Genomic DNA, 15,576 nt, shown 5'->3' with positions numbered 1-15,576 from the left:
ATACACGTTATGCCACACAGTAGTGCCCCATATACAAAATGACCATAGTAGTGCCTCTTATACACAATTTCCACAGTAGCAGTACCCCTTACATATAATTGTCACAGTAGTACTACCCTGTACACATAATGCCCACAATAGCAGTGTTGCTTATACAGATAATGACCACAATAGTAATGACTATTACACATAATGCCCAACAACTTATACACATAATATGCAAAGAAGTGGTGCTTATACACATAACACCCACAGTATTGGCCCTTATGCCCACAGTAGCAGTGCCCCATATAGCATGGATGTGGGGTGAGGTAAATGGCTCAGGATGCACTGGCTAGTACCAGAGCCAGATTTACAAACAATTTATGATTCAAAGGGTGCCTGTGGACATTATGCAAAGGTGCAGCAGCACTGCCTCACCAGTCACAGACTTTTGACTCCAGAGTTTTGACTAATAAATGATAAGAATAATACAAAGAAGACATTTCTAACATACTGTATTCTTTGTATTTTTCACATACTTTATACAGTCAAAACTCGGATGCAAACATTATTATGACAGGAAAGCCTCTGCCTCATCCCACTGCACGTCACTGCCTTATACACACTGCCCACTGTAGTGCCCCTTATACACATCTCTGACTCTGTCACTCCAGCAGCTCACTGTCCATGTCCCTCAAGCAGCTCCATGCCCTGTGTCCCTCCAGCAGCTTCCCCACCTCTCTGTGTCCCTCCAGCCCCCTTTCACCTTGTCTTCAGCATGCACAGAGCCTGGTCCACTTCATGGCTCTTCTTCACTTCAGTAGTGGTGACAGCATTACATCACATATGCTGTGCCAAAAAAGGACCTGAGGATGGGATGAAAGCCATCTGACAGATACATCGTGTGTGAGTACCAGAAGGGGTAGGCCACAGGTGGAGGAGGACCATGGATCTGCCAGGACCTGAGGTAGTGGGAGGTGGATTCAGATTGTCAATGATACTAGCACCATCTGCATCATCTATTGATGTGGGTGGTTGGACAGGCTTTTCTGTTGGAATTACTGTGCAGGTCCATGGTGAAGGTGGAACTAGTTTCACCTACCATTACAGGTGACACTCCCCATTATTAACCACTGGTTAGATGTTTTGAATGTAATATATATTTATTTTTAAAGCACTTTTTTTTAGAGCTCATATGAAATCTGCACAGAGATCGGCGTGTACACAGGGCATAATTCCTGTTTTTAAGGTACTCATAGCTGCAAGGAAGCGGCTATGCAATGCTGTGTAATTAAAATGCAAAGGCAGCATGAGGCGGTGTAATAAATAGATGCCTCCTACATACATTTGCAATATCAAGTTCTTCATCTGAGGATGCAGCCTTGGATCACCATAGTGACCATAGGTCACAATTCACAATGTTTTAGGTAAGTTAAAGCATACTCAGGCTGGCCATTGGATCTAGACATAAGGGACCAGTAAGACTGCGTCCAATGCCGCAGAACCTGGGTCCATCACACCTACAAAATGAGGATATCCTGGGGCTACAAGTGATGTCGCAAGACCCATTGTGCACATGCTCAGAACAGGACTTGTGCCTGCACAAACCCTACACAATCGGAGTTGTTTGTAAACTATAAGGTTTACGTACAAATCTGAATTAGTCCCACAGCATGATGCTGCTGATGAGGAAGAATCTGGTAATTACTGTATGTTGAAAATGTTGTATTTCTTGAATCAATAATATTTTTTGTTGTATTCAGTATTTTTCTTTAGCTGTTTTTTGTAGGTCCTTCTGCACCTCCAGCAAGATGACCCAGGCTGTCTGGAGTATCATCTCAGCCACCGAGTTCCATCCTGGCAACATCTGAAGAATGAAGTAAACACTCTCCGCTACTTCTTGGTGAATCTGTGTTTTGCAAAAAAAAAAAAAACACAACACATTAACACTGCACCACACACACTTTCAGGACTACATAAACACAGTAGTTAATTTTGCACAAACTTTGTCTGATTTTTAATGTACACAATTTGTTTAAACTATTAAAATGCAATCTGGTAAATTTGTGTAAAAAACATAAATGTAATAAACATTATGGGGCCTATTTGTCCAAACTTTGCAACAAACTACAAGGACAATGTAATTTTCCTATCTACTGTACTTTATTAACACTTTATAGAAGTAGTGATGTCACATTATACTTTTTTTTTACTGTAATGTGTTTGTTATAAAGTATATCTCCACTATTTATAGTATAAAAAAATAAAAAATACAAATTATTATTTAAAGGTATGTTAGTTACATTCCCTCACATGATGGAGGATAATAAACTTTTTCATGAAACCTACATTAGAATCCTGGAAGTAAACAATTCATATTATGTGCGTTACTGTATATCAGAACAACAATAAGCAGAACATTGTGACCATCCTGACTCTACATTTTGTATTGGGTGTCCACAGGGAAGGTAAGGGGTGTTTTTTTTTACATTTCCCCAGCAGCTTTTAAGCTCTGCATCCACAGGGTGGGGAGAGTCACTGAGCTGCCCGACCAGCAGTGATCGGTAGCTTGGAAGGCACTGAGCGAGGGAGACAGGAAGCTAAGGGACTGTAAGCAGCAGCTGCTGAAAGATTCTCTCCCTACAACCACACAGTGGGAAATTCTGACTGGTCACATCAGAGGCAACCATCGGAAAGCCCAGCCTGGTCTGGTCGCATCTGTTTAAATTTAGGTACACAATTAACTTCATGATTAACTGAGCCTTCAACAAGTACTTCAGCTGGTAGTACACCTCACACGGCTCCCATGCCTAATCCACCAATATGCACACTGTTCACATGTGAATAATCAGAGCCTTCTAGCTCAGGAAGGGGAATATCTAGGGGTAGGCAAGGGAGGTAATTTCTTTTTTATTTTTATTTTCCAAATTAATACCTAACCTTTTTTTTACATTTAAAAAAAAAAAACTGTTACAAAGACATTTTGTTGGTTAGTTGTATGTTATTTAAGGTTTCACATGGTCAAATAACTAGGGAGGCCAATCTCGAGCCATTTTTTCAATTCTTGGATTGAAAAATTATCCTGGGATTACCACGAGTGGGTTGTTGAAAAGAAAAAAATATGTAATGCCCCCTGTCCAGCCCCCTGTCCCTGTCCAGTGACATGCTCTCATCTCTGGGCGGATGGGCAGTGTGGCTTGCAGAAGGCTTTGGGCAGGCGGCAAGGTTGGCTGCGAGCTGCTAGTACAGCCTGTCTGGCTGGCAGAGTAGCTGGCATCAGTTTGCGCAGCGTGAACTCTGACATCACATCATGCTGCACACAGTTGCACAGCCATTAAAAAAAATAATTCGCTGGTTAATCGTAAAATCCCAGAACTGGAAGATCCAATTCAGAGATTCAATCCTGGCCAATTTTAGTCCAAAATCCCAATCCCACCCTACAAATGACCAATGCATATGTTAAAAACTTATATAATAAAACTTTTAAACAACATTTTATTCTGATCTTTTGTAAATAAATTGTGCATTGTAAAAGTATAATTTACGTAAAACCACTTAAAATCTTCTTCAAAATAAACAGACATACTATAAAAATGTTAACCAACATTTGCATGTGCATTTTAAACTGTGTACTTTATGTAACTGAGTATACTGTGAAGTAGTCACACATGTCAAATTCGCTGGTGAAGAGGTGATGTATTTGAAATTTCTCATTTGGCCTGAGTTTGCAAAATCTATGCCCGTGTTTGCAAACACGATTCGTGGTATATTTCCATGTTCCATTGATGTGTATAGAAAGTAGTTCTGAGTTTGGTCGATAATGTATTGATTTCTATTTGTATTTGCGGTCATGTTTAAAACTATTTCTCTTGAGTTTACTCCTGTGTTTACCTTTAGTAGTAATTCTTTGTGTTTGAAAAATTGACAAAATACAAGAAGGCAAACTCAGACCAACATGTTTCTTAAAATATATGTAGATTCCTTGATTTTGCTGCACTTTCTTACTGTTCATATGCTCCTCAAGAGAAAGAAAATTTGCATATCATGGTGTAATACAAATCCAGATCCCAAAGCCTGATATCGAGATACACCTTTGAAACCCTTAGGAAATACTATATATTTTCCTAAGGGGTTCCAACGACGTTATCAGGCTTTGGGCTCTGGATTTGCTCTTCTCCTTGGTTCCATTTGTGATCACTTGAGGAGGTTATTTTGTAACAAAAATACTACACCATAATATGCAAATTTTCTTTCTCTTGAGGAACATATGACAGTAAGAAAGCACCTCAAAATCAAGGAATCTACATCTATTTTTCGACTGTTTGGAGGAGGGTGATTTCATTTGAGGGCTGCTTTTTCTGTTTTGAACGCTGTATAATCAATCCTTGTCATATCAACATGATTGTTAGTAAATTTACCCCTAACACTGCTCAGGCAAACATTTATGAGTTGGAATTCAATTGGGAGGCCAACACAAAAATTTTGTCTTAGGCATCAGACTTGTCGGCCCATATAAGGTTGCAATTTGATGGTCCCAGTTTGAATTCAGCAAGATAGCCATGAGATTTAAAGCAACAATGAGTTGTAAAGCAAAACTCTTTTGTTTTTGCCATAAAAATAATTGCCACTTTAAACCTAGTGGCTATCTCACCAAAATCAGGCCAGGACTAGCAAATTGCAATCAATTACATATGGACCATCATCTCTATAACAACTCATGTAACTTTCATTCCTTAGATTCAGTTTTGTTCTTTTTTTTGTGTCACTCAGATTTTTTCATTTAAGAATAATTACTATAAAAACTAAGATAATTATTTTAAAAAATACATTATGTAGTAACACAGAAACAAAATGATTCCAAATAGATACTGAGATTGGCTCAGAACTTTTATAAGCAAATGTTCAGCATTTACAAATGACCCATTTAGCATCTGCCCTCATCCTAATGTATCATTATGTTAATGATGCCCTAGAGATAATAAGATTTAATTTATCCATTGGGTATTGTCACACACAACTTGCTTCTGCAGTTCATTTACTAGAAGCAACCTCCTATGTTAGTATATTTCTTAGAAAACTGCTGAAATTAAACTCAGCAGAAGGACATTATTGTCATCTAATATGTTATTAAAGTGTTTTGCAACACTAAAAAGTTGAATTGTTTTCAAGTTAAATTGGTGTGTGTATATATATATATATATATATATATATATATATATATATATATATATATATATGTACTGTATACGGTACTGTGCTGTGCAAGGGTTTTAGGCAAGTGTGGAAAATATGCTGCAAAGTAAGAATGCTTTAAAAAATAGAAGTGTTAATAGTTTTTATCTTTTTACAAAATGCAAATTGAATGAAGAGAAGAGAAATCTAAGTTAAATCAATATTTGGTGTGACCACTATTTGCCATCAAAACAGCATCAATTCTTCTAGGTACACTTGCACACAGCTTTTGAACGAACTCGGCAGGGAGGTTATTCCAAACATCTGGAGAACTAACCGCAGATCTTCTGTGGATGTAGACTTGCTCAAATCCTTCTGTCTCTTAATGTCATCCCAGACAGACTCTATGATGCTGAGATCAGGGCTCTGTGGGGGCCATATCATCACTTTCATGACTCCTTGTTCTTTTTCTTTACACTGAAGAAAGTTCTTAATGAAACTGGCTGTTTGTTTGGGGTCATTTTCCTGCTGCATAATAAATTTGGAGCCAATTAGGTGCCTCCCTGATGGCAGTGGTGAATTTCCCACTATGCACGTGAGGCCCCTTGCTGGGAGGCAGCACACCAGGCTGATCAGGCCAGGTGATTCTTTTTTTTTTTTGTCATTACAACTTTTTTTTTATATTTTGTTTAAGCAAATGATGGGAATGGGACAATGGGCAGCAAAGTGGGGCCCAGAAGTTGGTATTAAGGTGAGGCTGGGGCTGCTTTGATTGTCTGAAGGCATATGGACTGGCCCCCGAAATGAAGGGGGCAATTATGTGATTGGGGGGTGGTCAGCAGCCATTAATGTGCCTAGGGGCAGCCTGATCCCCAAATCTGCCTCTGTCTAATGGTATTGCATGATGGATAAGTACTTCTGGATAAGAACTTTTAAATATTTATCAAATACATGCCAGTATACTGTATAAGTAGATGGTACAACTGAGTTTAGGTATCAGACTTGGACACTACCGTTGTAAAATAATGTGTAGTTTGCTGAAACTGATTGAGTCGACATCTTACCATACAGTATCTAAAGATATGTATATAAAAATAGCACCCATTCAGAATTATATGAAGGGAACCATGATCCTTCAATTCTACATACTGTTACTACTGAATGATTCTTACTATATAATATAGTATTAGCTTACTTGTAATATTGTACAGTACACAGTGATATTCCAAAATTATAGGTAATGCTTTTGTTATTTGGCTTAATATTCAAGCTTCTCTCTTGGGCAGATCAATGCAATAATTAATTACTATATACAGGTTGAGTATCCCTTATCCAAAATGCTTGCGACCAGAAGTATTTTGGATATCGGATTTTTCCGTATTTTGGAATAATTGCATACCATAATGAGATATCATGGCGGTGGGACCTAAGTCTAAGCACAAAATGCATTTATGTTTCATATACACATTATACACACAGCCTCAAGGTCATTAATACAATATTTTTAATACATTTGTGCATTAAACAAAGTGTGTGTACATTCACACAATTCATTTATGTTTCATATACACCTTATACACACTGCCTGAAGGTCATTTAATACAATATTTGTAATAGCTCTGTGTATTAAACAAAGTTTGTGTACATTGAGCCACCAGAAAACAAAGGTTTCACTATCTCAGTCTCACTCAAAAAATTCTGTATTTCGGAATATTTGGATATGGGATACTCAACCTGTAATTCAATCATTCTAGATGAATAGCCATAAGCAAAAAATGTGCATGTATCAATTAAATACATTAATCTTGTGAGCATATGCAGTGTAAGGGTCAGGGCTGTTTCTAGCCAATTTGGCTCCCAGTACGAGATTTAAAAATGCGCCCCCCCCCATTGGCATTACAAAAAAATGCGTCCCCCCATAGATATAAAAAGCAAAAGGTATGCGAGCACCAAAGGCGCGCGCGCTCCCGGCAAAGGGGGCGTGGCCTTGATAAAATGTATGTGGTCTCTGTAAAATGGGCGTGGCCTCATCTGAAACGACTACCTTACACCCCAGTTTTTGACCTTGCACCAACAGATCACGGCGAGCACAGGAAAAAAATAAAAAATATATATTATGCCATACACCGTAATGCCTTTGATACATTAAATCCACATTTTACACGTTACGGCAGGCCAGAGTACCCATTTTCCACATTACGGCAGGCAAGAGTCCCCATTTTCCACAATACGGCAGGCAAGTGTCCCCATTTTACACAATACGGCAGGCAGGTGTCCCCATTTTACACAATACGGCAGGAAGGTGTCCCCATTTTACACAATTCGGCAGACAAGAGTCCCCATTTTACACTATACGGCAGGCAAGAGTCCCCATTTTACACAATATGGCAGGCAAGCGTCCCCATTTTACACAATACGGCAGGCACGTGTCCCCATTTTACACAGTACGGCAGGCAAGAGTCCCCATTTTACACAGTACGGCAGGGAAGAGTCCCCATTTTACACAGTACGGCAGGCACGTGTCACCATTTTAAACAGTATGGCAGGCAAGAGTCTCCATTTTCCACAATACGGCAGGCAAGTGTCGCCATTTTCCATATTACGGCAGGCAAGAGTCCCCATTTTACACAATACGGCAGGCAAGCGTCCCCATTTTACACAATATGGCAGGCAAGCGTCCCCATTTTACACAATACGGCAGGCAAGTGTCCCCATTTTACACAGTACAGCAGGCACGTGTCCCCATTTTACACAATACGGCAGGCACATGTCCCCATTTTACACAGTACGGCAGGCAAGGGTCCCCATTTTACACAGTACGGCAGGGAAGAGTCCCCATTTTACACAGTACGGCAGGCACGTGTCACCATTTTACACAGTACGGCAGGCAAGAGTCTCCATTTTACACAATACGGCAGGCACATGTCCCCATTTTACACAGTACGGCAGGCAAGTGCCCCCATGCTCCCGGCAAAGGGGGCGTGGTCTTGATAAAATGGACGTGGTCTCTGTAAAATGGGCGTGGCTTCATCTGAAACGACTACCTTACACCCCAGTTTTTGACCTTGCACCAACAGATCACGGCGAGCATAGGAAAAAGCACAGGAAAAAAATAAAAAATATATATTATGCCATACACCGCAATGCCTTTGATACATTAAATCCACATTTTACACGTTACGGCAGGCCAGAGTCCCAATTTTCCACATTACGGCAGGCAAGAGTCGCCATTTTCCACATTACGGCAGGCAAGTGTCGCCATTTTCCACATTACGGCAGGCAAGTGTCGCCATTTTCCACAATACGGCAGGCAAGAGTCCCCATTTTACACAATACGGCAGGCAAGTGTCGCCATTTTCCACAATACGGCAGGCAAGAGTCCCCATTTTACACAATACGGCAGGCAGGTGTCCCCATTTTACACAATACGGCAGGCAGGTGTCCCCATTTCACACAATTCGGCAGACAAGAGTCCCCATTTTACACTATACGGCAGGCAAGAGTCCCCATTTTACACAATACGGCAGGCAAGCGTCCCCATTTTACACAATACGACAGGCAAGCGTCCCCATTTTACACAGTACAGCAGGCACGTGTCCCCATTTTACACAATACGGCAGGCACGTGTCCCCATTTTACACAGTACGGCAGGCAAGGGTCCCCATTTTACACAGTACGGCAGGGAAGAGTCCCCATTTTACACAGTACGGCAGGCACGTGTCACCATTTTTCACAGTACGGCAGGCAAGAGTCTCCATTTTACACAAAACGGCAGGCACATGTCCCTGTTTTACACAGTACGGCAGGCAAGTGTCCCCATTTTACACAATACGGCAGGCACGTGTCGCCATTTTACACAGTACGGCAGGCAAGAGTCCCCATTTTACACAATACGGCAGGCACATGTCCCTATTTTACACAGTACGGCAGGCGAGTGTTCCCCTTTTGCACAGTACGGCAGGCGAGTGTCCCCATTTTACACATTATGGCAGGCAGGTGTCCCCATTTTACACAGTATGGCAGGCAGGTGTCCCATTTTACACATGATGGCAGGTGGCAAAGGGGGGGGGGAGAAAGAGGGAGAGGCTGACTTACGGTTGAAGCGGTTCTTCCCGCTCTTCACCGCCTCTCCCTCCTCTTTGCGGCGCCGGCCGGCTTGGCTTCCCCTCCTCCTGAGTACTCAGCTCGGGGGGCAGAGTTTTGCGGAAAGACGAGATTGTGTTGTGACGTCACGACACACTGCATCATTCTACAAAAAAGGATATATATTTCACGTCAAGGTAAATTGTTTGCTTGCTCATTGGATACCATAAGGGATATACAGTACATGCTAACAGAAAACCTTGCATGCCCTCAACATTCAATAAACTTTGATATTATTCGACCCGTTTATGTGGTTGATAAATGCCACAGAAGACAAATCCTTACAAAAAAACAATTCATATTAACTGAAGAATTTTTATCTTTACAATCCCTGACTATTGCAAACTGTTATTGAAATGTTCTTGCAGAACATTATATGTCTTTTTCCAGATAACCACATATTTTTTATTTAATTTTTAAGGTTCATTTTATAGCCTACAAAGCAGCCAAATCGATCAGCTACCTTAAAATAATTGTCATATTCTTATGTGTTATATTTTTATGTGTTATATGTTTTAATCAAAAAGACACTAATGGGACAAAATCTGTTTCCATTATGAAAACACTTTGCACCTCTTTAGGTGGTAAAAAGTTTTACACATCATCAGCTTTAATTAGGAGCCATCTCTGAAAATGTGAAATTCCCCAGCTGTCAATGATATTAAAATTTTAATATAATAAAATAAGAGATGTGAACATGTTAATGTCTTTTCACTATTTTTGCGTATATTTTTTCATCATAATGGATATTATGGCAAACATTATTTTCTTCACAGAAAATAATATTTTTTACTGGGGGCTGTGCAATTGCCACATTAATTTGAAAAAGTTTTAGAATAAAAAAAATGTGTAAATGTAATAGTATTTTTTTTTACCAGTTTCTCTCTCTACTCCCTACTTGATGTGGGGCCATTGCGTACCCACAGATAACAGCACTCGTATTTTGCCGGCAAAACCCCCTTTTCCTTGGATTCTAAGGTATTTGCTAAAGGACTAATGGGCAGATGTATTAACCTGGAGAAGGCATAAGGAAGTGATAAAGCAGTGATATGTGCAGGGTGATAAAGGCAGCAGCCAATCCGATTCTAACTGTTAATTTACATATTGGAGCTGATTGGCTGGTGCCTTTATCACCTTGCACATATCACTGGTTTATCACTTCCTTATGCCTTCTCCAGGTTAATACATCTGCCCCTGTGTGAGCTAAAAGGTGCATACACATGGTGAGATATTACATATCTTCAATTTTGACTATGCAATTTCCCTTGAACTCCTCCAGAGCCCAGTATCACCGATTTTGACTATCTGTACTTTCGATTTTTACTATGTACGATTTTGACTAAGTGCCAGTTGTGACTATACTTTGTACTAGATATAGTACAGTATATAGTCAAGATCACAGTCTATCTTTCCTGCAATACCGAACCCGTGGGAGTGCGCATCGGTATCGCTGCTGGCTAACACAGTGTGATTTACACCAGCTTTCCTTGCGATTTTGACTATATAGACAAAATCAAAAGGATAAATCTCACTGTGTGTACACAGCTTAAGACTCACCTTTACAACCAGGAACTCCCACTTGTTACCACCAATAATTGGATTCCATTTGTAATACATACCTTCATTCACACCACACAAGGGAGAGTGCTCCCTGCACCATTTTAAATGGTAATTTAAAAAAAAAAATGCATGCTTTTTTTTTCTCTCTCTCTCTCTCTCTCCATTTTTCCCTGCCTCATTCATTTCCATCCCCCCCACCCATGTACTGTATACCAGTATTAGCCTGAATAAATGATCACTGTATGTACATACAGTAAATGCTATATGTATTTATTTTTAATTTTAAATACATTTAATTAAATATATTCCACTTGTTTACATGCTCGTCTTGAAATAGTTTTGTTTAAAATATAACCATTTATGATACTGCTAGTCGTGTATTAGGGCTTTATCCTTTGTACAAGTACAAAATACTGCCACCATATATGATAAATATACTTCCCCATTCAAAAGCTTTGAGGGTCGTGGACAGTGAAAATAAACCCTTTTGCCAGTAACAAACTAAAATGTTCAACAAGTTTAGGCTTTTTCCCTTTGATAAGTACAGTAGATCTTAATGTTTTAAGCTTGGTATACACTAGGGCCACAGGTTCTCAAACTCGGACCTCAGGACCCCACACGGTGCATGTTTTGCAGGTAACCCAGCAGGTTCACAGGTGAATTAATTACTCACTGACACATTTTAAAAGGTCCACAGGTAGAGCTAATTATTTCACTTGCGATTCTATGGGGAGACCTGTAAAACATGCACCGTGTGGGGTCCTGAGGACCGAGTTTGAGAACCTGTGCACTAGGCGATATATCTCCCATTCAAGCAAATGGTCAATATATCATTAGCGGGTTGGCAGTTGTATACAAAAGATATGTCTGCAAACGACGTCATTCATAGACATATTGCATTGACTGGCCGATATATCTTCAGTCATATATTGGTGCATCTGGCAGTGTGTATGGGCAGTCTGCCGACCGCCTGTACACTTGGTGCAGGGGCTGATGTCACAGTTGGGCAGGAAAATTTAAATGCCCGCCCAGCTGTGACGTGAGTCCAACACGTTGGGCGTCCGAGTGTAAATGCTTACCAGGATCGGTCACTCTGTTCACGCACCAGCAAGTCCTCCGTAAAATCCTAACGGTGTATATCCAGCCCAGTGGTGCAAGTAGAAAAATGTCTTAGAGGTACTGTGTGCATGTGCCAAAGGCTCGTGCGCCAAAAAAATGGGTGTGGCCAAATGTTACATGGGGCATAGCCAATGAAAATGGGGGCATGATAAACATATAGGGGGGCCAGATACACACATGACCCCATTAGTGCCAGATACACATATGCCCCTACTGTGCCAGATATGCTCCTACAGTGCCTGATGCACAAATGCCCATGGTGCCAGATGCACAAATGCCCCACGGTGCCAGATACACATATGCCAGATATGCCCAAACAGTGCCAGATACACATATGCCCCCAAAGTGCCAGATATGCCTCCACAGTGCCAGATATGTCCCCACAGTACCAGATACACATATGCCCCCACAGTGCCAGATATGCTCCCACAGTGGTAGATATGCCCAAACACTCCACATATGCCCCCACTTTGCCAGATACACATGGCCCCAGAGTGCCAGATATACCTCCACAGTGCCAGATATGCCCCCACAGTGTCAGATACACATGCCCTCAGTGCCAGATATGCCTCCAGAGTGCCAGATATGCTCCCGCAGTGCCAGATATGCTCCCGCAGTGCCAGATATGCTCCCGCAGTGCCAGATATGCCCCCACAGTGCCAGATATGCCCCCACAGTGCCAGATACACATGCCCCCACAGTGCTAGATATGCCCCCACATGCCAGATACACATGCTCCCACAGTGGTAGATATGCCCCCACAGTGCCAGATATGCCCCAGCAGTGCAACTCACCATTGTTGCTGCTGCCTGGGGCTGGCACTGTCTTCTGCTGCTGCTGCTACTGCTGCTGGGAAGAGGAGAGCGCAGCACGCGCCCCACCTGCCCCTCTCCTGCCCTCAGTATGGTTTCTGTGTCCTCCTGTGGCAGCAGCATCCTGTATGTTAGATCTGGCTCCGGTCCACGAGCCAATCAGGGCTCGCAGCCCAGCAGTGGCGGCTCCTGATTGGCTCACGAACTGGCATTTCAGTGCACGCCGCCGCTGCCAGACTCAGGGGACTCGGGCAGGAGAGGATAAGCATATGCTGCTCTCTCCTCTCTCCAACACCCGAGTGTCTGCAAGGTGGCAGCCCGGCGGTATGGCGTACCAGCTGGGAATTTCTTACGGGTACGCTGTACTGAGCCATACCGCCATACTTGCAGCACTGATCCAGCTTTAAACATAGTAATTTTATGCAGAAAATATCTATATGTTGAGGTTTAGAATAACAACATTTAACTCAAACATAAATATTGTTATAAAGACATTCTAGCATTCTATTTTAATAAACACTCATATTAACATAATCGAAGCCTTTATGCATTTAAATGTTTTTTTTCTCTTTCCTGTATATAAGATAGTACAGGTTGAGTATCCCTTATCCAAAATGCTTGGGACCAGAGGTATTTTGGATATCGGATTTTTCCGTATTTTGGAATAATTGCATACCATAATGAGATATCATGGTGATGGGACCTAAGTCTAAGCACAGAATGCATTTATGTTTCATATACAGCTTATACACACAGCCTGAAGGTCATTTTAGCCAATATTTTTAATAACTTTGTGCATTAAACAAAGTGTGTCTACATTCACACAATTCATTTATGTTTCATATACACCTTATACACACAGCCTGAAGGTCATGTAATACAATATTTTTAATAATTTTGTGTATTAAACAAAGTTTGTGTACATTGAGCCATCAAAAAACAAAGGTTTCACTATCTCACTCTCACTTAAAAAAGTCCGTATTTCGGAATATTTCGTATTTCGGAATATTTGGATATGGGATACTCAACCTGTATAGGATTTCACAGGGCAGATGTATTAAACCTGGAGAGGTGATAAAGCAATGATAAAGCAGTGATATGTGGAAGGTGATAACGCACCAGCCAATCAGCTCCTAATTGTCAATTTACATATTGGAGCTGATTGGCTGGTGCTTATCACCTTGCACTTATCACTGCTTTATCACTTCCCCAGGCTTAATGCATCTCCCTCACTAGTTTATGCAAGTTTGTGCAAAAGATCATGCACCAATTTTTGGCTTTTTGTCATCTTTTCAATTTTATAGTATAGTTTTAAAAAATAGGTCCCATTGCAGCCAAGAATTCTGGACAATTTCAGAATCAGAATCAGAATCAGCTTTATTGGCCAGGTGTACTCACGTACACTAGGAATTCTTTGTGGTACAATGCATCGCCAAGCAGCAACATGGAGGAAAAAACGTAGCATACATTACACATGAGTTCATACTGCACATATGCAACTGTACAGTAGACATATTATACATTTATGACTAAAAACTAAGACTGCTTGGCAGAGCAGCACCGAGGCAGCCATCCGCTGCGCCAACTAGAACTCACACAATGCACATAATACAGAAGATTTAAGTATTACATCAAAAGATAAACCACACAGACAAAGACACAGAAAGAATAATGCATGATTGGTGTAGGCATTTTGAGTAATAACCTCCAGGGGTTGTGTATTCCACCATCACAATGACACCAGGTGCCTTAACAAACCATTTGACTGCTCTTAGTTTTTTCCAGGCTCTACTGGGAATCTTCTGCCAAAACAAGATAATGTCTGTACTGTAGGTGACAAAACAAAAACAAAGAGCAGAGAAAGGACAGCAGGTCAATTGGTAGCCTGTCTAATTTCACACCACAGGTAGGGCTGTCTCTATAGCTCATTCAGATCTACTCTAGAAAGTTAAATATTGTGCTACAAGGACAGTATCATTTACAGTACATTTGAAGAATATGTAAAAAAAAATAAAGTAAAAGGAGGGATAAAAATTTTCAATTATAAATATACAAATAAATTAGAGATGTGCAGCGGGCATTTTTTGTGTTTTGTGTTTTGGTTTTGGATTCGGTTCCGCGGTCGTGTTTTGGATTCAGACGCGTTTTGGCAAAACCTCCCTTAAGAATTTTTGTCGGATTCGGGTGCGTTTTGGATTCGGGTGTTTTTTGATCCTATAATATTATTAACCTCAATAACCATAATTTCCACTCATTTCCAGTCTATTCTGAACACCTCACACCTCACAATATTGTTTTTAGGCCAAAAGGTTGCACCAAGGTCACTGGATGACTAAGCTAGGCGACCCAAGTGGTCAGCACAATGTCAAGAGTGAGCCGCAATTGTTCGGTCCACTGACAGCATCTCCAGCAATCTCCAGTCACTTTAAAAAAAATATGTAATTGGTGGACTTATACGGCAGTACCCCTGGACTCATACGGCAGTGTCACACAGGATGGCACTTTTCAAAAACTAGGCCCCAAACAGCACCTCATGCAAAAATGTTGTAGAGGTGCAATGAGGTAGCTGTATGACTAAGCCAAGTGAACCAAACAATTCCAACTGGAATTATACGTCCAAATCACTGGAATTATTTGGCAAGATCACTAATATTTATAAATCACTGATATTAATTGGTAAAATCACTGTAATGCTACGTCCAAATCACTGTAATTAATTGGCAAAATCTTGCTATTGCCTGCCTAGTGAAGTGGAATCTAGATGGGATTTGGTACCGGGGACACAATA

The 15,576-nt window shown here is 40.9% G+C and overlaps 1 long non-coding RNA gene across 1 annotated transcript in view; it reads right to left on the bottom strand.

Moving 5' to 3' along the window:
• Positions 1-1,202: 1,202 nt before the first annotated feature.
• Positions 1,203-15,576, bottom strand: part of LOC134977357 (uncharacterized) — a 66,349-nt gene continuing 51,975 nt past the window's right edge. The window contains exons 2-3 of the long non-coding RNA XR_010190282.1: positions 9,250-9,403; positions 1,203-1,891 (exon numbers count right to left, since the gene is read on the bottom strand). This is a non-coding gene — a long non-coding RNA (uncharacterized LOC134977357). The remainder of the gene's footprint in view (positions 1,892-9,249; positions 9,404-15,576) is intronic.

This window comes from Pseudophryne corroboree, chromosome 1 (genome assembly GCF_028390025.1).
Source record: "Pseudophryne corroboree isolate aPseCor3 chromosome 1, aPseCor3.hap2, whole genome shotgun sequence".
NCBI classification, from domain to species: domain Eukaryota; kingdom Metazoa; phylum Chordata; class Amphibia; order Anura; family Myobatrachidae; genus Pseudophryne; species Pseudophryne corroboree.
Note: the sequence above shows the minus strand (reverse complement) of the source record. Positions and strands in the feature narration are given on the sequence as shown.